The 27,614-nt window shown below is 46.2% G+C and overlaps 1 protein-coding gene and 2 non-coding genes across 3 annotated transcripts in view; 2 read left to right on the top strand and 1 right to left on the bottom strand.

The window, feature by feature from the left end:
• LOC126109511 (uncharacterized) overlaps positions 1 to 27,614 on the top strand; it is a 151,254-nt gene that overhangs the window by 37,471 nt on the left and 86,169 nt on the right. The gene's annotated exons all lie outside the window — the stretch shown is intronic.
• Positions 23,427 to 23,501, bottom strand: Trnat-ugu (transfer RNA threonine (anticodon UGU)). The gene has a single exon. It is a non-coding gene; the product is annotated as a tRNA-Thr (tRNA).
• Trnat-ugu (transfer RNA threonine (anticodon UGU)) lies at positions 23,852 to 23,926 on the top strand. The gene has a single exon. It is a non-coding gene; the product is annotated as a tRNA-Thr (tRNA).

The raw sequence follows: 27,614 nt of genomic DNA, 5'->3' as shown, positions 1-27,614 counted from the left end.
TTGTGGAAAGGGCCAAATAAGGTTGGGGTCTGTTTCACCTCAAAATTGTAATTTATTGTAATTTAATAACACATTTACAACCAAAGCGGCACATACCCGAACCTTTACAACTACGAGTTTCAAACTCCAGATATTTCACGGCTGACGGCCTCCAAAGAAGAACCTTAAAAATCAACAAGATAAAAATGCAGTTAAATGGTTCGAATGGCTCTGAGGACTATGGTTCTTAACTAGAACTATTTAAATCTAACTAACCTAAGGACATTACACACAACCATGCCCGAGGCAGGATTCGGATCTGTGACCGTAGCGGCCGCGTGGTTCCAGACTGTAGCGCTTAGAACCGCTCGGCCACTCCGGCCGGCAAATGCAGTTAAAATAGCAAATAAAGAAATTAAAATGTATAGATATGACAGCTAGGTTGAAAGCCTCAAGGCAAGGGTGGATAGACAAACATAAACAAGATGCAATACAAACGGCTGAGGCCCACAATAAAATTTTCAAGATTTTAAAATAAATTACCATATCCTTTCAAAGGCAGAAGGCCGCAGTGTTTGAGCTTGAAAGGTAATTTTAAGAATAAGGCTCCATGTCGCAATGTTTAAGCTGGAACGGTAATTTTAAGAATAAGGTTCCAAGGCTGAAGGCCCACAATTTTCCAAGATTTAAAAAAAAAAATATAACCATAAACCATAAGTTTTTTGTAGATGACACCAGACTAAAAGAAAAGACAACACAACGGCAATAACCTTTTACCAAATATCCACTAGCCAGAATTCAAACTTACTTATATAAAACACAGTAAAACCAAGAATTTATTGCCGGCCGGTGTGGCCGATGGGTTCTAGGCGCTTCAGTCTGGAACTGCGTGACCGCTGCGGTCGCAGGTTCGAATCCTGCCTCGGGCATGGACGTGTGTGATGTCCTTAGGTTAGTTAGGTTTAAGTAGTTCTAAGTTCTAGGGGACTGATAACCTCAGATATTAAGTCCCATAGTCCTAAGAGCCAAGAGCCAAGAATTTATTCTTTTATCATTGGCTCTGATAGATCATAAACAGACAATTAAACACTGGTGAGAAAGACAGTAGAGCCAACAGCACTCAGAAGCCTCCAGGGAGTCGGTCGTTCACTTAGGTGAGACAGGTGGTGAGCCCAACTACACTTGATCCATCGGAACCCAACCAAGGGACAGCCACGGACCAACCGAAAAAACGACTTGCTTGCCACCAACCGGTACACCATGTTGGACAGCGACAACAGGAGAGGAAAGGACGCTACCTGAAATTACGTTAGTGGCCAGGGCAGGCAACCGGAACACTAACGGCCACTAGGCAGAAAATTCCGCTGGTGCACTTGAATTGTAGTCAACCAATATAGTTCATTCCACCGCATGGCAGCTAAATTTCAGCAATACAAACACTTGGTGTTGCTCACAGGAAAACCTCCCCAACAGCGAATAACCGTAACGAACCACACAACACGAATGGACGTGTCTTGGGTACTTGAAACCATTACTCAACTTTAACGTCCTGGGTCGGTAAACCACGAAGCTCTTAGATATCGGACAGCTCCACACACGCTCCGACACTCCGCAGGGACCGCCAGCGGACCCAGCCGACTGTACCGCGCGGAGATAACTTCCCTGGTCCGCAGCAACCGACCGACTCCTCTCAGAATGACGACAACATCTAAAATAGTCGTCAGTGGAAATAACGCCAGCTGCACACACAACCTGACAAACACTAGCACGAAGACCTGAATGGTACCCAACAGTAACTAAGCACGCACGAAGACAAATCGGGAGTCGATGCGCGCGCGCGCGCGCGCGCGCGCGCGCACACACACACACACACACACACACACACACACACACAGCCGACTCATGAACGATCGGCGAGCCAAAACGTGTCCTCCGGTAGGACGACCGACCGACGATCCACCATGACAGTGGCCCGGCTCAAGAGATGGGCGGCGGCAATGGTCGGGCGAGCCATGTCGACGCAGACGTCACTGCTGCTCCAACCAGACTGCACCAGTGCCGCATTGCAACTCCCCGACTGGCAGATCCGGACTGCGCTCCAGACGCGTTCCAACTGACTGGCAGACCCGAACTCGCGACCTGGACTGACTTACGATAGACAACGACCGGGTAGCAGTCGAGCACAGATACTACGTGAGGGGATATATCGATACGCGCCGCTAGCGCCTGTCACGGTCAGGCAAAGCAGCAACTCAGAGACAGTAGTAACTAAAATTAACGAAGTGAGGTGGAAGTACGTTAAAACCAGGGTGTAAAATACATGATGGCGGGAACACGAGCCACACACGGCTCAATGGTGTACGCGTACGTGGAGCCAGTGTTTGCGCAGCAACCGCCGACATAGTGTAACTGAGGCGCAAAAAGGGGAACCAGCCCGCATTCGCCGAGACAGATGGAAAACCGCCTTAAAAACCATCCACAGACTGGCCGGCACACCGGACCTCGACACAAGTCCGTCGGGCGGATTCCTACCGGGGACCAGGCATTCATTTAAAAGTGTTGTCATACTCATTAAGAGGTATCATCTATCGTTAAAGGTTTAACACCGTAGGAAGAACGTTACAGTTAGAAAATGTGTGTAAGTATTGAGGCAGCATTAACACTCGGCGCGCAAATTACCCATACTGCGTTCACGCAGTATTGGACAGTGAGAGTACTTAGTGACTTAGAACAAACTTTACACATAATTTTAAACCTATACGCAACTTTTCCTCGCTGAAAAACCACACAAAATGATGAAAGGTACAAAGTTTGTCACTAGGTACATATCTACAGTATCTAGGATGACGTTTTATTATTTCTTTACTACTTACACTATTTGTAGCGCATTTTACGGGCAATGTTGACACATACCACTGAAAGTACCTGGAAAATTACACACATCAAATAAGTTTAGCATCACCGCGGTTCCGAGAGTTCCGGGACTTGTACAGAAAATTGCAATAAAGATCAACATAAACATCATTTCCGCCCCTTCTTATTGCTCATGAAAAACACACACTGCATACAGCGAGACCTTCAGACGTGGTGGTCCAGATTGCTGTACACACCGGCTCCTCTAATACCCAAAAATGGTTCAAATGTCTCTGAGCACTATGGGACTTAACTGCTGACGTCATCAGTCCCCTAGAACTTAGAACTACTTAAACCTAACTAACCTAAGGACATCACACACATCCATGCCCGAGGCAGGATTCGAACCTGCTACCGTAGCGGTCGCGTGGTTCCAGGCTGTTGCCCCTGGAACCGCTCGGCCACTCCGGCCGGCCTCTAATATCCAGTAGCACGTGCTCTTGCATTGATGCATACCCGTATTCGTCGTGCCATACTACCTACAAGTTCATACAGGCACTGTTGGTCCACATTGTCCCACTCCTCAACCGCGATTCGGTGTAGATCCCTCGAGTGGTTGGAGGGTACGTCGTCCATAAACAGCCCTTTTCAATGTATCCCAGGCATGTTCGGCAGTGTTTGTTGTGTCGGCAGATTAGCCAACACAACGCACTAATTTAGAGAGGAGGCCGAAATGCATGCGTCAACTCACGCAGGCTGGATTTAGGTCTGAAACAGGATACGTAATGAATGCTATAAAGAAAAGTACGTAGCTGCTGGAATACTTAACTTTAATCCATCATTTGTATGCAGCATTCTTGATGATACAAGTGAGACTCTTTCTAGAGATGGTTAATGGTGCCTTGCTAGGTCGTAGCCATGGACTTAGCTGAAGGCTATTCTAACTATCTCTCGGCAAATGAGAGAAAGGCTTCGTCAGTGTAGTCGCTAGCAAAGTCGTCGTACAACTGGGACGAGTCCTAGTACGTCTCTCTAGACCTGCCGTGTGGTGGCGCTCGGTCTGCAATTACTGACAGTGGCGACACGCGGGTCCGACATGTACTGATGGACCGCGGCCGATTTAAAGCTACCACCTAGCAAGTGTGGTGTCTGGCGGTGACACCACAGGGTTCATGTCTGGAGAGCATGCTGGCCACTCTAGTCGAGAGGTGTCGTTATCCTGAAGGAAGTCATTCACAAGATGTGCACGATGGGGGCTCTCATTGTCGTCCACAAAGACAAATGCCTCGGCAATATGCTGTCGATACGGTTGCACTGTCGGTCGGAGGATGGCATTCACGTATCGTACAGCCGTTACGGCGCCTTCCATGACCACCAGCGGCGTACGTCGTCCCCACATAATCCCACACCAAAACAGCAGGGAACCTCCACCTTGCTGCACTCGCTGGACAGTGTGTCTAAGGCGTTCAGCCTCACCGGGTCGCCTCCAAACACGTCTCCGTCGGTTGTCTGGCTCAAGGCATATGAGACACTCATCGGTGATGCCAATCCTGAGCGGTCCATTTGGTATGTTGTTGGGCCCATCTGTACCGCACGGCATGGTGTCGTGGTTGCAAAGATGGACCTCGGCATGGAGGTCGGGAGTGAAGTTGCGCATCATGCAGCCCATTGCGCACAGTTTGAGTCGTAACACGACGTCCTGTGGCTGTACGAAAAGCATTGTTGAACATGGTGACGTTGCTGTCAGGGATCCTCCGAGCCATAATCCTTACGTAGCTGTCTTCCACTGCAGTAGTAACCGTTGGGCGGCCCGAGCGATGCATGACATCGACATTTCCTGTCTCTCTCTGTATCTCCTCCATGTCCGAACAAAGTCGCTTTGGTTCACTCCGAGACGCCTGGGCACTTTCGTTGTTGAGGGCCCTTCCGTTATTGAGTAACAATGCGGTCACTATCGAGGCGCGGTATTGACCATATAGGCATGATTGAACTAGAGATAACAGGAGCTGTGTACCTCCTTCCTTGTGGAGGGCATCTGATTGGCTATCGGACCCCCTCCGTCTAATAGGCGCTGCTCATGCATGGTTGTTTACATCTTTCGGCGAGTTTAGTGACATCTCTGAACAGTGAAAGGGACTGTGTCTGTGATACAATATCCACAGTCAACGTCTGTGTTCAGGTGTTCTCGGATCCAGGGGACGACACACAGTTCAGGAGTATGACGTCATAGACATTGAGAACTAGTTTCTTCTTAAAACGGAGCCCAAATTACGCAGACTATACTCGTCCAGGGGTTGCTAATTAGAGCATTTATCGACTTCCATAAACTATAATCGTAATATCAAAATTGTTCTAAATTTTTTCTCATTTACGTGCTTAATGTCGTATGCTTAACACAATAACTCATTTGTGATGTAATCAGAAGTTTGAGGCTGTTTTGTATATGGGAGTTCGATTCTTTAGAGAATTGGGAGCTTATTCGTATCGCACTTGTATACCAGTAGGTATTTTTCATTCAAAATGGTTCAAATGACTCTAAGCACTCTGGGACTTAACATCTGAGGTCATGTGTCCCCTAGACTTAGAACTACTTAAACCTAACTAACCTAAGGACACCACACACATCCATGCGCGAGGCAGGATTCGAACCTGCGACCGTAGCAGCAGCGCGGTTCCGGACTAAAGAGCCTAGAACGCTCGGCCACAGCGGCCGGCGGTATCTTTCGTGTTCGCTCCGCGCCACAGATGATGCTGATCACGAAGTGTATCTGGTATTTGAGAGCCTCTTGTGCTCATTTATATGTGATGCGCATCAATGCTTCATTCCGTGACTTTCGGGAGAAATGAAAGAAAGGGGCTTCTATTATTAGAGTCGATAGAGAAAACGGGAGAAAAACTCTCTCGCTGGATTCGATTAAGAATAGCTGTGCATGATTAAAGGCTTTCACTGTTGTATGTATCCAACAGTAGACACGCAGGTGCGAGGTTACTGCGAAAGAAACTTCCCAGGTTATTTAATTGTATATGAAATCAAACAACGGCAGTGTCGCAGTGCTGTTGGCAAGCGGGGCGCGCTCAGGCCTTGTGAGGCCAATTGAGGAGCTAGTTGACTGAGAAGTAGCGGCTCCGGTCTCGGAAACTGAGAAACGGCCGGGAGAGCTGTGTGCTGACCACGTGCCCCTCCCGTACCCGCATGCGGTCTCGCCCTAGATCTGAGGCTGACACGGCGGCCAGTCGGCCACATTAGTCATTGGAGGCCTGTTCGGACGGTGTTTGTTTCTTTAGCTCCCGGTTCGGACGAATTGTTGGTTCCTGATGAGGCAACACAGAACTGGCACTTCGGAGCCCTGTTATGGGCCGATTACATTAAATTAAAATTACAATACCATCGTTGGTAACCATTAACTATCCATCAAATTTGTCCTGGATTGTGCTATGCGCGATGTTCTCCCCAGCCGTAATGACGTAAACTCTGTGGATTCAGTTTGTTAGATTAAAATATACTACTGGCCACTGAAATTGCTACACCACGAAGATGACGTGCTACAGACGCGAAATTTAACCGACAGGAAGAAGATGCTGTGATATGCAAATGATTAGCTTTTTAGAGCATTCACATAAGATTGGCACAGGCGGCGAAACCTACAACGTGCTGACATGAGGTAAGTTTCCAACCGATTTCTCATACACAAACAGCAGTTGGCGGCGTTGCCTGGTGAAACGTTGTTGCGATGCCTCTTTCACGCAGTTTGGATGCATAGATGCTGAGAAATCAGTACCCAGAACAACCACCTCTGGCCGTAATAACGGCCTTGATACGCCTGGGCAAATTAGTCAAACAGAGCTTGGATGGCGTGTACAGGTACAGCTGCCCATGCAGCTCAACACGATACCACAGTTCATCAAGAGTAGTGACTGGCGTATTGTGACGAGCCAGTTGCTCGGCCACTATTGACCAGACGTTTTCAATTGGTGAAGGATCTGGAGAATGTGCTGGCCAGGCCAGCACTTGAATATTTTCTGTATACAAAAAAGGCCCGTACAGGACCTGCAACATGCGGTCGTCTGTTATCCTGCTGAAATGTAGGGTTTCGCAGGGATCGAATGAAGGGTAGAGCCACGGGTCGTAACACATCTGAAATGTAACGTCCACTGTTCAAAGTGCCGTCAAAGCGAACAAGAGGTGACCGAGACGTGTAACCAATGGCACTCCAACCATCACGCCGGGTGATACGCCAGTATGGCGATGACAAATACACGCTTCCAATGTGCGTACACCGCGATGTCGCCAAACACGGATGCGACCGTCTTGATGCTTTAAACAGAATCTGGATTCATCCGAAAAAATGACAATTTGCCATTCGTGCACCCAGGTTCGTCGTTGAGTACACCATCGCAGGCGCTGCTGTCTGTAACGCAGCGTCAAGGGTAACCGCAGCCATGGTCTCCGAGCTCATAGTCCATGCTGCTGTAAACGTCGTCGAACTGTTCGTGCAGATGATTGTTGTCTTACAAACGTCCCCATCTGTTGATTCAGGGATCGAGACGTTGCTGCACGATCCGTTACAGCCATGCTGATAAGATGCCCGTCATCTCGACTGCTAGTGATACGAGGCCGTTGGGATCCAGCACGGCGTTCCGTATTACTCTGCTGAACCCACCGATTCCACATTCTGCTATCAGTCATTGGATCTCGACCAACGCGAGCAGCAATGTCGCGATACGAAAACCGGAATAGCAATAGGGTACAATCCGATCTTTATCAAAGTCGGAAACGTGATGATACGCATTTCTCCTTATTACACGAGACATGACAACAACGTTTCACCATGCAACGCCGGTCAACTGCTGTTTGTGTATGAGAAATCGGTTGGAAACGTGCCTCATGTCAGCACGTTGTAGGTGTCGCCGCCTGCGACAACATTGTGTGAATGGTCTGAAAAGCTAATCGTTTGCATAACACAGCATCGTCTTCCCGTCGGTTAAATTTCGCGTCTGTAGCACGTCATCTTGGTGGTGTCGCAATTTTAATGGTCAGCAGTCTATTTTGTTCACTGGTTTACGTTGTTGTGGTGTTACACGGAGCTGCTTTGTACGAGGATGTTCGATTTTTTTAAGGAATCGGGGACTTACTGTTAGCGACTAGCGGAGTGGTTTAGTAGTCGCAGATGCAGGTATGTGCAGCTAGGCTAGGTGGACCTCGCCTGAGGCAGGTCGGGGTCGAAGTGATTACCGCACGCGCTCGCCTAGCGCTGCAGAACGGCAGTGCTAACAGCTTGTAACACCAGCTGCGGGCGTCTTCAGACCGAGGGGACTCGGGGTCCTGTGTGTTTACCGCGGCTCCACCAAGGCTGGCAATGAGCGGGGACCGCCCCACATCGGGAGAAAGCGATCGCGTCTATATAACGGGGTGCCGGCCAGGGGCGGCGGACAGTTTGTTACCAGCTGAGCGGAAACAGGGCGAACGGGCCATGAGACTGGTGAGTGGGTACTGCGATCCTCTTTCTGTGTGGCGGCTTGCGGGGGACACACACCTGCATAGCGAAGGCCACCATTTCTATGTCTACGTATCTTCTAATCGGTACAAATAATAAGTCGGAAAAACAGTCGTGTCTCTCTCTGTCTTTGTATATGCTAATCTCGAAAACTACTAGATGAATTTTCATGGCATTTTCGCAGTAAACTTTAGCACTGCTTGGGGCACCGTACAGACTTTAGCTCATCAAATTCAGTTAGCAGGAAAAAAGAAGTCGTGATTTAAAGTTTTAGTAAAACTCACTTGTCTGTCTGTCTGAACAAGCTAATCTCTGAAATTATTAGACAAATTTTAAGGTGTTTTCAGTGGTAACTTCAGTGTACCTCGGGGCGCCCTAAAGGCTATATTTAATCAAAAACAGATCACGGAAAATATGTCTTCGTACTTATCATAAAACAGTATTTTTTCAGGACGAATTTCAGTCATCAGTTGCAAATAAAATTTATTATATTTACCGTTTTCGACAAATTTGTCAGAAGCCTACAGAATTAGGGATATTATAAGTCTTTAGACCTTGGGAATAGATTTGTGTGAAGCAGATTTATAATTCTGTAGGCTTCTGAAGATAATAAATTAATTTTATACAGTGTGTTACGAAAAGGTACGGTCAAACTTTCAGGAAACATTCCTCACACACAAATAAAGGAGATGTTATGTGGACGTGTGTCCGGAAACGCTTAATTTCCATGTTAGAGCTCATTTTAGTTTCGTCAGTATGTACTGTACTTTCTCGATTCACCGCCATGATTTCATACGGGATACTCTACCTGTGCTGCTTGAACATGTGCCTTTACAAGTACGACACAATATGTGGTCCAGGCACGATGGAGCTCCTGCACATTTCAGTCGAAGTGTTCGTACGCTTCTCAACAACAGATTCGGTGACCGATGGACTGGTAGAGGCGGACCAATTCCGTGGCCTCCACGCTCTCCTGACCTCAACCCTCTTGACTTTCATTTATGGGGGCATTTGAAAGCTCTTGTCTACGCAACCCCTGTACCAAATATAGAGACTCTTCGTGCTCGTATTGTGGACGGCTGTGATACAATACGCCATTCTCCAGGGCTGCATCAGCGCATCAGGGATTCCGTGCGACGGAGGGTGGATGCATGTATCCTCGCTAACGGAGGACATTTTGAACATTTCCTGTAACAAAGTGTTTGAAGTCACGCTGGTACGTACTGTTGCTCTGTGTTTCCATTCCATGATTAATGCGATTTGAAGAGAAGTAATAAAATGAGCTCTAACATGGAAAGTAAGATTTTCTGGACACTTGTCCTCATAACATCTTTTCTTTATTTGTGTGTGAGGAATATTTCCTGAAAGTTTGGCCGTACCTTTTTGTAACACCCTGTGTATGAAGATACTAACTGTTCTCGAAAGAACAGATACCAGTGATGATCGTGCAGCTTCTCTAGAATAAATGATAATTAATTGAAACCCACAGCTGCCGACATGTGTTGTTGATATACGTCGATGGGGACAGCTGAAAATGTGTGCCCCGACCGGGACTCGAACCCAGGATCTCCTGCGTACATGGCAGACGCTCTGAGCGCGAGTAATGAGTGGATGGGCAAATATCTATTAGGTACATTGCGTATGCAGATTGTGGACAGTTGGGAATGTGGGTCTCGCGGGAAGCGTGCAGTCGCACTGTTCATCTGTGTCCTCGGGGGCCCAGATGGGCGCCGGCACGGTAGCTCAGCGTGTTCGGTCAGAGAGCTGCTTGGCCTCTGTAATAAAAAAAATGATTGGAAGGATCAACAAACGAACTTGAACGGATGTCATTGACGTCCGCAACGACCAAAGACAAATTAATTATCATAAATTAATTTGTTGAAACCGCTAAAGATAATAACTTTTCATTTTATTAAGATTTTAAGCTCCTCTTGATGTTCTTCCGTGTTCGTGGTTTAAAAATTTGGGCTGTTGTGAATTCAGCCTTATGCAAACACAAATAGTTATATACCAAATCATGTTTTGATACCTACGTATCATCTGCTATGGGTCAAATTTTTATTCCTGTGCAGTACGCTATCAAATTTATAATAATTAACTGTTGTAGTCCTAAGAATTACAATACGTCCAATTTGCTTTGTTTTCTTTAGACACTCACCTTAAAATTACATCGCTAAACGAACTGCATTTTTATACGTCGGTTTTTTGTGCACTTTTTCGTCACAAAACAGAACGAAAAATGGAAGTACAGAAACGCACGTAACCTCTACCCACGAAAACAGTTCTTAGAAAATACGCATTATTTTCTTCATGGCTAATTTGCAGATGACGTCTGTCAAAAACAACGACGAAAAATAGCACAAAAAACCGGTGCATAATAATGCAGTTCATTTAGCGATGTAATTTTAAGGTGAGCGTCTAAACAAAAAAAAACAAATTGCGCATATTGTAATCATACAACAGTTAAATCATTATAAATTTGATATTGTACTATACAGAAATAAAAATTTGACGCACAGAGGCTGAGACATAGGTGTCGAAACATGTCTGAGTAAATAGAAAAAATAAACTAATTGTGTTGGCATAAGGCTGATTCTCAAAATAACCCAGTAATAATATTTATTTGCAACTAGTGATTGAAATTTACCCTGAAAACATAATACTACAGTTGCTGAAAATTACAACCACGAAAGAAATAACAAAAATGTTTGTATGTATGTTCCACATCTAGTCCGAAACCACTGGACCGATTTCAACAAGACCTAGTGGACATATCGTTTACTGCCTGGAAAGAATCCCTGTAGCTGTGAGAACAACCTACCTATCAAAGGTAGTGGGTATGGACGAAAGAGAAGTGTAGCCCATAATGCGGGAATACCCACACTTAACTCATCCTGTATTTGAGAATGACATCACTTAGACACTTGCAACACACTTAACACGTAATTTCAAACCTTTACGAAACTTTTTTGCGCTGTCACCACCAACATTGTGATGAAAGGAAAACAAGTACTCCGTTACTACATTTTCGCTGTTCATTATGCCGTCCATCATCACGTTCAGTCCTATTACTTCCTTACTACTAACTGTATTCCCGACACATTGTGAAGACAGGTTCACATATACCACTGAAAAGATGTACGATGCCTCATAAATACTGAGATCCATAAGAAACTGCTTCTTCGTACATGACGTTTAAACTTACAAACCCACTGAACCGATTTCAATGAAATTTGGTAGGTAGAAATGTTGAACGTTGAGGACGAACATAGGCTTCATCATAAAGTATGCAGTACTAGATACTTATTGATTTCAAGAATATTACGCGAATTATGGAAAAACATTGACTCTGAAGAAACTGTTCACTCTTCGACTTTTGAACTTTAAAGTATTTTAGAAAACGCCGTTCATGCTTGACATGTGTCGCGTGATACGATAGAAAATAGTACATAAAATGCCTACACAATCTTCATTGTCTTTAAACCAAACTTCCACACCGTTTATTGCTTAGTGTACTGCCGCTTCGTACATTGCGTTTAAATTTATGATTACTAACCCGCTCTACCGATTTCGATAATATATCTGGTATGACACTATTCAGTATCTGAGAACGAATTAATGACTTACAACGAACTTTACACATAATACCGAACAACAAACTATACACATAATAACGAACCCTCACGAAATGCCGGCCGGAATGGCTGAGCGGTTCTAGGCGCTAGAGTGGAACCGCGCTTCCGCTACGGTCGCAGGTTCCAATCCTGCCTCGGACATGGGTGTGTGTGATATCCTTAGGTTAGTTAGGTTTAATTATTTCTAAGTTCTAGGGGACTGATGACCTTAGAAGTTAAGTCCCATAGTGCTCAGAGCCATTTTAACCTCACGAAATTTTTTCTCGCTTTCCAAGCCCACAAAATAATTAAAGGAAAAATGTTTATAGGTTACTACACTACTGGCCATTACAATTGCTACACCACGAAGATGACGTGCTACAGACCCAAAATTTAACCGACAGGAAGAAGATGCTGTGATATGCAAATCATTAGCTTTTCAGAGCATTCACACAAGGTTGGCGCCGGTGGCGACACCTACAACGTGCTGACATGAGGAAAGTTTCCAACCGATTTCTCATACACAAACAGCAGGTGACTGGCGTTGCCTGGTGAAACGTTGTTGTGATGCCTCGTGTAAGGAAGAGGAATGCGTACCATCATGCTTCCGACTTTGATAAAGGTCGGATTGTAGCCTATCGCGATTGCGGTTTATCGTATCGCGACATTGCTGCTCGCGTTGGTCGAGATCCAATGACTGTTAGCAGAATATGAAATCGGTGGGTTCAAGAGGGTAATAAGGAACGCAGTGCTGGATACCAACGGCCTCGTATCACTAGCAGTCGAGATGACAGGCATCTTATCCGCATGGCTGTAACGGATCGTGCAGCCACGTATCGATCTCTGAGTCAACAGATGGGGCCGTTTGCAAGACAACAACCATCTGCACGAACATTTCGACGACGTTTGCAGCAGCATGGACTATCAGCTCGGAGACCGTGGCTGTAGTTACCCTTGATGCTGCATCACAGACAGGAGCGCCTGCGATGGTGTACTCAACGACAAAGCTGGGTGCACGAATGGCAAAACGTCATTTTTTCGGATGAATCCAGGTTCTGTTTACACATCATGATGGTCGCATCCGAATCTGGCGACATCGCGGTAAACGCACATTGGAAGCGTGTATTCGTCATCGCCGTACTGGCTTATCACTTGGCATGATGGTATGGGGTGCCATTGGTTACACGTCTCGGTCACCTCTTGTTCGCATTATGTCACTTTGAACAGTGGACGTTACATTTCAGATGTGCTACGACCCGTGGCTCTACCCTTCATTCGATCCCTGCGAAACCCTACATTTCAGCAGGATAATGCGTGACCGCATATTGCAGGTCCTGTACGGGCTTTTCCAAACACAGAAAATGTTCTACTGCGGCCTTGGCCAGCACATTCTCCAGATCGCTCACCAACTAAAAACGTCTGGTCAATAGCGGCCGAGCAACTGGCACGTCACAATACGCCAGTCACTACTCTTGATGAACTGTGGTATCGTGTTAAAGCCGCATGGGCAGCTGTACCTGTACACGGCATCCAAGCTCTGATTCACTTAGTGCCCAGGTGTATGAAGGCCATTATTACGGCTAGAGGTGGTTGTTGTGGGTACTGATTTCTCAGGATCTTTGCACCCAAATTGCGTGAAAATGTAATCACATGTCAGTTCTAGTACAATATATTTGTCCAATGAATACCCGTTTATCATCTGTATTTCTTCTTGGTGTAGCAATTTTAATGGACAGTAGTGCATATTTTCGCTATTCATACAGTAAAACTGACTCATCAGGCATGAAGTTTTAATTTATCACTTCTTTACTATTAACTCTATTCGCACATATTTAGCAGACAGTATCAACGTCTGCCGCTGAATCTGCGTACAAAATTATGTCGTTGTACTGCACGGAGAGAGGGGCAGGGGGAGACGGCCAGAGAAAGGGAAGATGGACAGCGGAGGAGGAAGTATCAGATGGAGAGAGAGAGTTGAAGGAGGACATGGACAGAGAATCGTGGGTGGTTGCGGTGGACAGAGAAGAGGGGGAGGGGGCAGAGGAGATGGACAGAGAGATAGAGAGAGGGGCGGGGGGTGAGGCGGAGATTGACTAATAGAACTGAAATAAATGTATGCCCAGGCAACGCCAGATACTCAGCTAGTCCAATACATAAAAACAGATACTTGGTTGTTGATTTATATGTTTGTCTCTTCTGAGTTTCTACACCATTAGTACGATAACGGTGAAATTTTGGTGAGTGGTTGTGCTCACGGCGGCGAAGGTTTATGTAGGGGTGTAGATGGAAAGGGGCTGACAAGGAAGCAGCTTAATTCAGGAACGTCTAGAGCAATTTCAACCAAAATTTTCTATGTTCATGACTCATTACTTGTATAATTATTCACACAAAAATATTCTGAGGTTAACATACCTGAATCACCCCTAGGGGTGGGAGTGAAGGTGAGAAGAAGCAACATGTAGAGATATTCGATGACAACCGACTTTAGTATCAAATCTACAGTTTTCAGGATCACTAGATTTAGTGGTGATCGTGGAAGGAGTTAAGACAATGTACATATCACCATATTCTGTAACGCCTGAAGGAGTTTGTATCAAATTTGGCACACGTATCAGTTTCTCTCTTGAAAAATTTACTGAAGGTGGAGGTGAAAAAGGTGACATAAAAGCTTAAGTCAGGAGGCCCTAGAGAAATATGCATGGGTCATAGTCACTCTCAGTTTTGTTTATTTATTTCTCTTTGTCGTCGACAGCGAAATGACTTCAAATACGACACCATTTTCTTTTTCACGTCGTGCGTATCACTTTCTAATAGCTATTTCCCTCCAAGCGTCTAGTCTTCTCAGTTTGTTTTTATAATCGCAGTTCGTAGGGGCCTATAAACATTCCAGATCACTATAAAACTATCAGCTTTAGCGCTCTCTCAATATTCCATTCTATAATCCGCTAATTTTAAACACAGTAAATACACACCCTTAGCAAGGGCAAGCATTGCCTGCATGGTTCAAAAATGTGTGTGAATTCCTTTGAGTCCACACTGCTGAGGCCATCGGTCCCTAGACTTACACACTACTTAAACTAACTTACGCTAACGACAACACACACAACCATGGCCCGAGAGGGGACTCGAATCTCCGACGGGAGTGGCCACCCGCTCCGTGACGTGACGCCTCAAACCGCGCAGCCACTCCGGGCGGCTGCCTGCATGGGAAACAGCCGACATCAGAAATTTTTAATAACACCTCAAGTCGCTCACAGTATATCTCATTGACTGGTTTCGCTCTTTAATTCAATAGCCAAGTGCTGTAGTTTAAAGGGGGGTTTACTATCTTTGGCCCGAAAAAAGCATGTCCTTTGAGGATTTTTTCCTCGGGATATATGTTATAGATACCAGTGTCAAATTTGGTCAAAATGTTTATAGATATTTCCTCTACACACTGGAATTTTTTCGCCTCTACAAATTGGAATTTTTTCGACCGGAAATGTCGAAGAGCAAAGGCAGAAGTGCCGTCGGAACGAAACGAAATTTCGATGTAGACCTCAACGAGCGGTATGTCACAGGTCAGCCGGCTCGTCTGAAATCAAAACTGAGTTGACGTTAGCGAAGTATATAAGATTCTTTAGGAGTTGTACCTCGCTTAAGTTATTTGGACCATAGGAAACAAAATGGCGGCCATTTGAAAAAAATGTTTTTTTTCATCGATTTTTCGGCTTCGTCGACCAAGTAAATATATTTATAGTTGATGGATTGGAATAAAAGTGGTACAACTTCTAGACAATTTAGTTAGCTTCGTCGGAAACAAAGAATCATGCCAATGGGTTCAGTAGATTTAAGTTACCATACCGTACGATAAAAAAAATAGTCCTTTCTCTTCCTCATAGAGGGCGGTCTGCTCGATCTGGGCCACCCTGCGCTGCTCCAGAGCCGCTCGTAAGGCCGGTGACGAGAGGTTTTCGGCCGCTTGAATCCGGTGGTCGTCCGAATGCTTGGCGAGCTGCGTCGAATAGAGTCCCAGGGAGACGCCCACGGTCTTCAGAATTGCTGAATACACTTCGTTGAAGCTGCTCACTGCCAGGAAAGTCGCAATTTCCACAGTCATTGCACCAGAATGCCAATGCTTGGGGGCTGACTTCCAAACACACGCGTTCAAACTTTCATTTGAATTTTGTGTGTTTCCTCCCAAGCACCGGTGCAATAACTCGTCCTCCGAAAGAAAAAAAACTGGTGCGTGAAAAAGGCCGACTTCAGGCAGGTGCATTTTTTTGTTCAACCGCGAATAACAAACATTTCCGTTCCGTATTCGGAAAAACCGTTTCAGGGGTGGATTCTAAACACATACATGGATCCAAAAATGCAATTTAAAAAAATCGATTTTTTGAACCAAAAGCTATTAAACCTCCCCTTAAACTGTATGTTCCAGAGATTGTGCTCTTGTTAAAGAGCGAATCCGGTCAATAACACATAGCAGCTGCGTGGTTGGAGGCGCCATGTTCAAGTCCCCCCTCGGGCATGGATGTGTGTGTTGTTATTAGCATAAGTTAGTGTAGTGTAGTGTAAGTCTAGGGACCGATGTCCCCAGCAGTTTGGTCCCTTAGTAATTCACACACATTTGAACATTTTTTTAAATAACACATATCCAGTGCGATTTGTGGTTGGCCCGAAAAAATCTAATACATACTCGTTCTGGAGACACAACAAATTGCTTCTGAACCAACAAACATTCGATCCGGGGTCCACACTAAGAGAGCAGTCCCGACGCCAACCCAAAGCCAATGCTTTGATGTTACCGCCAGCATACCCAGCCGCAACCAACTCCAACCGCGTTGTTGGCTCTGATTTGCCGCCCTTACAGACAAAGCAAATATCGGCCAACGAAGCGGTTGCCTGCCGTTCTTTCGCCTATAGGTTAGCTCCTAAATACGATGATGCTCTGCAGTTCCCCACGACTGTTGTTAGAAAATTTGGAAACCGAGACAAAAAGTACCTGGAAAACAGTAGCACTTCTGGCAACAATTCCAGTAATTAACAACCATTATTACGGTATCTACTGAATGAAAACTTTTCCACAGTGTTCTGTTGTCCATGATTATGGAAGCTGCCCTTAAAAACCTTTTCAGCATGGTCCGAGCAAATCACCCACTTCCAGGTTGCCTCAGTTTTAAGACAATTTTACGACTTACTGCTGAGTGACAGTACTGCCTTCCGAGTCGCCATTCAATGCAGCTTTTACGTTTCTTACTTTCGGAACGTAAAAATCACGATTGTTTTTTAACAACGACGAGACCATAGACGCATCAAATTTTGGATTGTTTCCATAATCAGCCTTCACAAAATCCCTTTGCAGTGCCACTTAAAAATTGTAAATGCGTTTTCCATCACTAAATAATTAAACTGTTTGCAAAAAAGTACGGAAGAACACTAGCGACTTCTGATGGTTCAAAATGGTTCAAATGGCTCTGAGCATTATGGGACTCAACTGCCGTGGTCATAAGTCCCCTAGAACTTAGAACTACTTAAACCTAACTAACCTAAGGACATCACACACATCCATGCACGAGGCAGGATTCGAACCTGCGACCGCAGCAGCAGCGATGTTCCGGTTGAAGTGCCAAGAACCTCTCGGCCGCAGCGGCCGGCTGACTTCTGATAAGACTACCATAACACACGTATGGCTTTGTCTTACTCCTAGCCTGTGAAGTAACTCTGGTTACTTCAGCCAATAACAGAGGATTTTCATTCACGTGACCGAATCTTGAAATCTAATGATTTTTAACCTGTAGTTACGAGGGGCGTTCACTAAGTAATGCAACACATTTAAATGTTACCTACCTTCAAGATTTTTACTCTTTTTATATTGGTTTAATTTTGCAAATTAACAAGATCTTTGCTCGTTGCATAATCATTTACGGGGAATATAACAATCGAATCTTTCCACAAAAAATGGTTCAAATGGCTCTGAGCACTATGGGACTTAACTGCTGTGGTCATCAGTCCCCCAGAACTTAGAACTACTTAAACCTAACTAACCTAAGGACATCACACACATCCATGCACGAGGCAGGATTCGAACCTGCGACCGTAGCAGTCGCGCGGTTCCAGAGTGCAGCGCCAGAACCGCGCGACCACTTCGGCCAGCAATCTTTCCACAATAATGCTCAAATTCACCTCAGTGGGGGTACTTGTGTTACAAAGGATCGCTGACATAATGAAAGCACAGATTAAAATAAACAATGTGACGGAATATGGCTATGGCTCTGAGCACTATGGGACTTAACTGCTGTGGTCTTCAGTCCCCCAGAACTTAGAACTACTTAAACCTAACTAACCTAAGGACATCACAAACATCCATCCACGAGGCAGGATTCGAACCTGCGACCGTAGCAGTCGCGCGGTTCCGGACTGAGCGCCTTAACCGCGAGACCACCGCGGCCGGCGACCGAATATGTTTATAAGATTTTCAATAATGGAAGGTCGTCTGTTCAAAGTAGTGAAGTTGAGTGAAATAAGTTAATTGGATCACTTTTAATTAATTTAGTTTATTTCGTTGATGTAGAGTACTGAATATAATCTGAGGCCAGTGATACTCATTTAAAAAATAGAATTTGTTGTAAGAATGATATAACCAGAAAAAAGTAGCTTGAAACTTAAAATCGTGGAGTCTTATCTATCTACCGAACGCTAAGAGGGTTAAACTTGGGCGTGCAACACCGTTAAACTAATGATTAGTAAAGACGCTTCACAAAGAAGACAGATTTATCAAATCAGACAGCTTATTATACCCCAATGATTTAGGAGCAGTTGAAACTACGCTGGTGTCCAAAATTAATGCGAAAAACGGAAATTTTTCAAGGCTGCGTTTATTTGCCACAAAACAGTATAAACGGGAGAGAGTAAAGTAGAAACAGCGTAAAGGATATAGATCGTAAACATTTGCAACATGCATAACGGTAGACAAAAACATTCTTCGTTTTTCCCAACTTTTATGGATTTGCAGACACATTCCGACAACTTGTTAATGTGCACAGGTGGGGATATGACCACCTCTGGTCGCAATACAGGTGCTATGAATGAATTGCTGTGAATGAAGTGCTATAAATGAAGTCATCAGTCTGATGTTGAGGCAATAACGCCCATTCATCCTGCACAGCTGCTCGCAAGTGTTGGAGAGTGACTGGTGGATGCTGACGTGGTGCAACCCATCTCTCTAGTTCATCACAGATATGCTCTGTGATGTCAAATCGGGAGAGAGGGCAGTTCACGCAATCCACGTCTTGCGTGCAGTATTTTCCGTTTCCAAGAAAACATCAACCACACGTGCTCTATGAGGTCAACCATAATCGTCCAACAATAGGAAGTCTGGGCCTACTCAGCCGGCGCGGTAGCTCAGCGTGTTCGGTCAGAGGGTTAGCAGCCCCCTGTAGCAAGAATGTCACTCCTAAGGGCCCGGGTTCGATTCCCGGCTGGGTCATAGATTTTCTCCGCTCGGGGACTGGGTGTTGTGTTGTCCTAATTATCACCAGTTCATCCCCATCGATGCGCAAGTCGCCGAAGTGGCGTCAAATCGAAAGACTTGCAGCCGGAGAAGGGTCTACCCGACGGGAGGCCCTAGTCACACGACATTTACATTTTAGGTCCCAAGATCTCTTCGCGATACCTGACATCAGTTAAACTCGTCCATTCACCTGTACAACGTACAATTTCATCAAGAGTTGTCAACCCCTCCCCACACCATTAGTGGTCCTCCTCGATATCGATCTCTTTCCGCAATGTTTGGGTCCCGAAATCGTGTTCCCTCCAGATGCGAATCCGTCGAGAATCACTCTCCAGACCAAATCGGAACCTATCTGTGAAAAGAACATTGGCCCACTGCTCCACTGTCCAGGCGGTATGTTGACGACTCCACTGGAGACGTTACCTTCTGTGAAGACGAAAAGGCACACATACAGCAGGTCTCCAACAATAAACGCCACTCTGCCGAAGCCTTCTGTACACTGTTCGCCTCGATACAACACGACCAATGGATGATGCGAGATCACACACCAGTTGCCGTGCAGTACTAAGGCGGCACCGTCGTACCCTTACAGCCAAATTACAGTGTCCTCTATCTCACGTCACATATGGTCGGCCCTGCCCTGGTCTCTGAGATACAGTTTCGGTTCCCATTAAGCCATCGGGCCACATCAGTTTGCGACTCTCCCGTTCCATTCTTCCTATGGCCCTGCACCGCATAGAGTATGGTAGGCGTCTTCACTGTCCCATACTGCATCGTGTGTGATTGTGTACACAGCGACTGAGGATGTGGGGCTATCCGGCAAGCACTACTCCGTTTGATAGGTGCCCTGACGTCATCGTTGGCGTGGTTGTCTGTTGACTGGAGTGCCGTCTCCCGCACAGAACGCGATCGAACGGACATCTGTTGACAGTTTGTGTGAGTACATCATGAATTAGACACAGGGCGGGGTTGTTGCTTTGATTTTGGACTCCAGTGTAGTAACAAGGAAGAAAGGAACCTCTTGATTACTAAAACCCGTCTCCGAATAAATACAAATGCAACACAACTTACGAGGTGCTCAGAGGTAGAAAGCACTGAGCTGCTGCAAAATAGCGACACTTATTCAAACTACACTCCTGGAAATTGAAATAAGAACACCATGAATTCATTGTCCCAGGAAGGGGAAACTTTATTGACACATTCCTGGGGTCAGATACATCACATGATCACACTGACAGAACCACAGGCATATAGACACAGGCAACAGAGCATGCACAATGTCGGCACTAGTACAGTGTATATCCACCTTTCGCAGCAATGCAGGCTGCTATTCTCCCATGGAGACGATCGTACAGATGCTGGATGTAGTCCTGTAGAACGGCTTGCCATGCCATTTCCACCTGGCGCCTCAGTTGGACCAGCGTTCGTGCTGGACGTGCAGACCGCGTGAGACGACGCTTCATCCAGTCCCAAACATGCTCAATGGGGGACAGATCCGGAGATCTTGCTGGCCAGGGTAGTTGACTTACACCTTCTAGAGCACGTTGGGTGGCACGGGATACATGCGGACGTGCATTGTCCTGTTGGAACAGCAAGTTCCCTTGCCAGTCTAGGAATGGTAGAACGATGGGTTCGATGACGGTTTGGATGTACCGTGCACTATTCAGTGTCCCCTCGACGATCACCAGTGGTGTACGGCCAGTGTAGGAGATCGCTCCCCACACCATGATGCCGGGTGTTGGCCCTGTGTGCCTCGGTCGTATGCAGTCCTGATTGTGGCGCTCACCTGCACGGCGCCAAACACGCATACGACCATCATTGGCACCAAGGCAGAAGCGACTCTCATCGCTGAAGACGACACGTCTCCATTCGTCCCTCCATTCACGCCTGTCGCGACACCGCTGGACGCGGGCTGCACGATGTTGGGGCGTGAGCGGAAGACGGCCTAACGGTGTGCGGGACCGTAGCCCAGCTTCATGGAGACGGTTGCGAATGGTCCTCGCCGATACCCCAGGAGCAACAGTGTCCCTAATTTGCTGGGAAGTGGCGGTGCGGTCCCCTACGGCACTGCGTAGGATCCTACGGTCTTGGCGTGCATCCGTGCGTCGCTGCGGTCCGGTCCCAGGTCGACGGGCACGTGCACCTTCCGCCGACCACTAGCGACAACATCGATGTACTATGGAGACCTCACGCCCCACGTGTTGAGCAATTCTGCGGTACGTCCACCCGGCCTCCCGCATGCCCACTATACGCCCTCGCTCAAAGTCCGTCAACTGCACATACGGTTCACGTCCACGCTGTCGCGGCATGCTACCAGTGTTAAAGACTGCGATGGAGCTCCGTATGCCACGGCAAACTGGCTGACACTGACGGCGGCGGTGCACAAATGCTGCGCAGCTAGCGCCATTCGACGGCCAACACCACGGTTCCTGATGTGTCCGCTGTGCCGTGCGTGTGATCATTGCTTGTACAGCCCTCTCGCAGTGTCCGGAGCAAGTATAGTGGGTCTGACACACCGGTGTCAATGTGTTCTTTTTTCCATTTCCAGGAGTGTATACAGGGTGAGTCACCTAACGTTACCGCTGGATATATTTCGTAAACCACATCAAATACTGACGAACCGATTCCACAGACCGAACGTGAGGAGAGGGGCTAGTGTAATTGTTTAATACAAACCATACAAAAATGCACGCAAGTATGTTTTTTAACACAAACCTACGTTTTTTTAAATGGAACCATGTTAGTTTTGTTAGCACAGCTGAACATATAAACAAATACGTAATCAGTGCCGTTTGTTGCATTGTAAAATGTTAATTACATCCGGAGGTACTGTACCCTAAAGCTGACGCTTGAAACAGTGTCCTCACTTCATTTCAGGGGCCCAAACAGCTGCAACATACATCGCGTTTCTACAGAATGATCTGCCAACGTTGCTCCAAAATCTCCCACTGGAAACGCGTCGACGTATGTGGTATCAGCATGATGGTGCACCTGCACATTCCGCAATTAACACTAGGCTGACCCTTGACAGGATGTTCGACGGGCGTTTCATAGGACGTGGAGGACGCATAAATTGGCCAGCCCGTTCCCCTGATCTTACACCTCTGGACTTCTTTCTGTGGGGTACGTTAAAGGAGAATGTGTACCGTGATGTGCCTACAACTCCAGAGGATATGAAACAACGTATTGTGGTAGCCTGCGGCGACATTACACCAGATGTACTGCGGCGTGTACGACATTCATTACGCCAGAGATTGCAATTGTGCGCAGCAAATGATGGCCACCACATTGAACATCTATTGGCCTGACATGTCGGGACACACTCTATTCCACTCTGTAATTGAAAACGGAAACCACGTGTGTACGTGTACCTTACCCCTCATGGTAATGTACATGTGCGTCAGTGAAAAAGACCAATAAAAAGGTGTTAGCATGTGGACGTAATGTGCTGATCCAGTATCTTCTGTACCTAAGGTCCATCACCGTTCCCTTTGGATCCCTACGTAATTCGGTGCTCTCCGATACACACGATCGAACAGCGGAGGAGTGGTACTCAGGCGTCAACTTTAGGTTACAATATCTCCGGATGCAATTAACATTTTACAATGCAACAAACGGCACTGATTACGTATTTGTTTATATGTTCAGATGTGCTAACAAAACTAACGGGGTTCCATTTAAAAAAACGTAGGTTTGTGTTAAAAAAAACATACTTCCGTGCATTTTTTATGGTTTGTAGTAACCAATTACACTAGCCCCTCTCCTCACGTTCGGTCTGTGGAATCGATTCGTCAGTATTTGATGTGGTTTACGAAATATATCCAGCGGTAATGTTAGGTGACTCACCCTGTATATAACGGTAGTATCTGTTCCTGAAAGAACAGTTACCGTCAATGACCATGCAGCTTTGCTAGAAATGAAATGATAATTAAATGGCCACCCTAGCTGCAAACAGGCGTTGATATACTTCATTGGGGACATGTTGAAAATGCGTGCCCCGACCGGAACTCGAACCCGGGATCTCCTGCTTACAGGGCAGACACTCTATCCATCTGAGCCACCGAGGGCAGTGCTCCTGCAGGGTCTTATCCCTTGCACGCTCCCCGTGAGACCCGCATTCCCAACATGTCCACACCACTACATTCGTAGTGCGCCTACTAGATGTCTGCCCATCATACTGATTACTCGTGGCAGATTAATCTAGTTAAAATATGGCTTCCCGGCACCTTCTTATGCGAACGCAAACGTTATGCCCGAACTCGTACGGGACTTGGTAGATTAATCTGCCACGACTAATCAGTATGATGGGCAGACATCTAGTAGGCGCACTACGAATATAGTGGTGTGGACATGTTGGGAATGCGGGTCTCACGGGGAGCGTGCAAGGGATAAATCCCTGCATGCGCACTATGCTCTGTGCCCTCGGTGGCTCACATGGATAGAGCGCCTGCCCTGTAAGCAGGAGATCCCGGGTTCGAGTCCCGGTCGGGGCAAACATTTTCTACATGTCCCCAATGAAGTATATCAACGTCTATTTGCAGCTAGGGTGTCAATTTAATAATCATTTCACTTATTCAAACAGTAAACCCGCCCAAGGCTGCTGGCCAGCGCCTCAGTGGTCGAAAATCGGTCCTCGTGGCTCTGCGCCCTCGCTACCACCACACACACACTCTCTCCAGAATGCAACGTCCTCTAGGGAGGAATCTGTCACTGTTAGCAGCCTGACAACGCAGGATTCTTCTTTCCAGCACAAATCGCATATAAGAAACTGCCAGAATTCTGTAATAGCGCCCTCTGTGTAATTGTTAACTGTCTGAAGGTTGGCACACCCCGCCACTCACTGGGAAAACCAAAATTATGGGTTGACGACTGCTGGAGCTCCCAGAACACGAAACGTTCTCACGCTGTTGAAGCACAAAATGGCAGGGTAGCATACTTCAGTGCCTGCACGGGCAGCGGATATGTTACGCTAGCGAAAATTTCCAGGAGCTAACAAAACTTCCTGACTTTAAAGGCCGCTCTGTCCTGCCGATAGATACGAATGGTCACAGGCACCCTGTGAGTTCTTAGGATTTCGCAGGCCTTGACGAGCTCAGGAACAGATCCTTGCTTCACATCACATACCTCACACTCTAACTTTTGATATGTTCGAGTTTACTGACATGAATAATGTCATTTTAGTTTGCCTCTCTAGTCACAGTACACATTACCTGCAGCCGCTTGACCGATCTACGTGTAAATCATTAAAGCATTATTTTTACAGTGCCGAAGCAAAATGGTGAAGGTATCATCCAGATCGAAGGCTAGGAAGATTACATATTGGCGAGCTTCTTCATGAGTATTGGAAGAAAGCACGAGAGACTTACCCGTCTAATCCAGATGCAAATCCAGTGTACGCTTTTACAAGTGATTTAGTTGAACGTGCAGGCAATGAAGCTATGAACACATCAGGCCAAAAACCGGTATCTAAGCCTCATTCCAGTACTAGTCTTACTGCAGCAGACGAATGTGGCGAAACATTCCCTGAAAGACTAACACTGGTACCTCAGTCTGCTCCCTCTACTAAAGTAGACGATAGCTGGCCTGTGCTTCTCAAAGGAACAAACCAAATCACACCAATCTAAATACTGAACAATATTTCACCTACACTGGCTAGACCCAAAACCCAAAATAACAAAAGAAGAAACATTAAAGGCTCCAATACGTCATCAGAAGAAAATGTTAAAAAGTTAAATCTTGGGGAAAAAGAAAAAGTCTAAACCTACTGGAAAAAAATTGTAAAGAAGATTCGACAAAGAAGGATGTAAGTAGCCTGTTTAGGTTTTTTTATTGGTAACGCCACGTAGCGCTCTTTATGAAAATCACTGGCTGTCTTGTGTGCAGTCTGTGGCTAGTTTGCATTGTTGTCTGCCATTGTAGTGTGGGCTGTTGGCTGCTAACAGCGTGTAGCGTTGGACAGTTGGAGGTGAGCCGCCAGGAGTATGGAAGTGAGATGGCGGATTTTTGAGAGCGGATGATCTGGACGTGTGTCTATCAGAAACAGTAAATTTGTAAGACCGGATGTCATGAACTGGTATATATATTATGACTTTTGAACACTATTAAGGTAAATACCTTGTTTGTTCTCTATCAAAATCTTTCATTTGCTAACTATGCCTATCAGTAGTTAGTGCCTTTATTAGTTTGAATCTTTTATTTAGTTGGCAGTAGTGGCGCTCGCTGTTTTGCAGTAGTTCGGGTAACGAAGGTTTTTGTGAGGTATGTGATTTGTGAAAGGTATAGGTTAATGTTAGTCAGGGCCATTCTTTTGTAGGGATTATTGAAAGTCAGATTGCGTTGCGCTAAAAATATTGTGTGTCAATTTAAGCACAGTCATGTATAATTTTTGTAAGGGGACGTTTCAAGGAGGCTGAAGTGACTTCACACATTTCAGACTTGTCAGAGGAAGTTCAGTACGGGCAAGATTCGAATGATAGCTATTTTAAGAGGAAGAGTGGGTTGGTTGTGGGGACTGCTACTGGACTCGATTCAGTGAGTCAGCTGGAAGCGTTGGCTACACGAATCCTGCACATTGAGAAGCGCCATCGATGAGGAAGCGTAAAAAAAAATTTAGGCGTGCACAACGTGACCAGCCCACCAGAGCTGTTTCACGCAAGAGAAAATAATTTGGCTCCAACAATTACAAAATGCCTCTGTTCCCCCAGCACAGTCTACATCTACATCTACATCTACATTTATACTCCGCAAGCCACCCAACGGTGTGTGGCGGAGGGCACTTTATGTGCCACTGTCATTACCTCCCTTTCCTGTTCCAGTCGCGTATGGATCGCGGGAAGAACGACTGTCTGAAAGCCTCTGTGCGCGCTCTAATCTCTCTAATTTTACATTCGTGATCTCCTCGGGAGGTATAAGTAGGGGGAAGCAATATATTCGATACCTCATCCAGAAACGCACCCTCTCGAAACCTGGCGAGCAAGCTACACCGCGATGCAGAGCGCCTCTCTTGCAGAGTCCGCCACTTGAGTTTGCTAAACATCTCCGTAACGCTATCACGGTTACCAAACAACCCTGTGACGAAACGCGCCGCTCTTCTTTGAATCTTCTCTATCTCCTCCGTCAACCCGATCTGGCACGGATCCCACACTGATGAGCAATACTCAAGTATAGGTCGAACGAGTGTTTTGTAAGCCACCTCCTTTGTTGATGGACTACATTTTCTAAGGACTCTCCCAATGAATCTCAACCTGGTACCCGCCTTACCAACAATTAATATTATATGTTCATTCCACTTCAAATCGTTCCGCACGCATACTCCCAGATATTTTACAGAAGTAACTGCTACCAGTGTTTGTTCCGCTATCATATAATCATACAATAAAGGATCCTTCTTTCTATGTATTCGCATTACATTACATTTGTCTATGTTAAGGGTCAGTTGCCACTCCCTGCACCAAGTGCCTATCCGCTGCAGATCTTCCTGCATTTCGCTACAATTTTCTAATGCTGCAACTTCTGCAGTCAAGAGAACACAGCGCTTTCAAACAGAATAAAGATTGCGTAGCGACGTGTAACAGACCAGTTATGTTAAAACATTTCGTTGTTTTATTCAGTATTCCAATTACCACACTGGTGGCTGGTCCAGGCTGTAGAGTGGGCGAGCAAGATTTTTTACGGCCTCCCGATTGCGCGTACTTGTCCCCAGAGACGTCCACTTATGCAGCGAGGTGTCTGGTTGTGATCCGTCCATCGAATGGAGTGAGAGTGTCCGCACGTTCCAACATTGCAGAAGTCGAAGCAGAGCGCGCCCTGCCGGCACGCCGAAGATCGGACAGGATAGCGCTACCTTGTTCGGTGACAACAGATGCCTCACCCAACGACTCACCGCGCTTTTGTTCAGTTCCTGCATTGTTATGGAGAAGGAGAGGTTCGTTTGAATTGTTGTGACAACGAACACGCTGAAGTCAGTTTTTCTGAGGACAGCGTAATACACTTCAGAGCGTTGCACAGTGAGGGAGGACATCAAACAGAATAACCCGTTCAGAGCAGCAGAGGTCCATGACTACCGGCTGAGGTAGCGGCTCTGAACTTTTTCTTCGGAGGAGAGGTAGTGTGGCGCCACTCCATGGATTGTCAAATGGCTAATGGTTCAAATGACTCTGAGCACTATGGGACTCAACATCT

Source organism: Schistocerca cancellata, chromosome 12 (assembly GCF_023864275.1).
Source record: "Schistocerca cancellata isolate TAMUIC-IGC-003103 chromosome 12, iqSchCanc2.1, whole genome shotgun sequence".
Lineage (NCBI taxonomy): Eukaryota > Metazoa > Arthropoda > Insecta > Orthoptera > Acrididae > Schistocerca > Schistocerca cancellata.
This window is presented reverse-complemented; position numbering and strand designations above follow the sequence as displayed.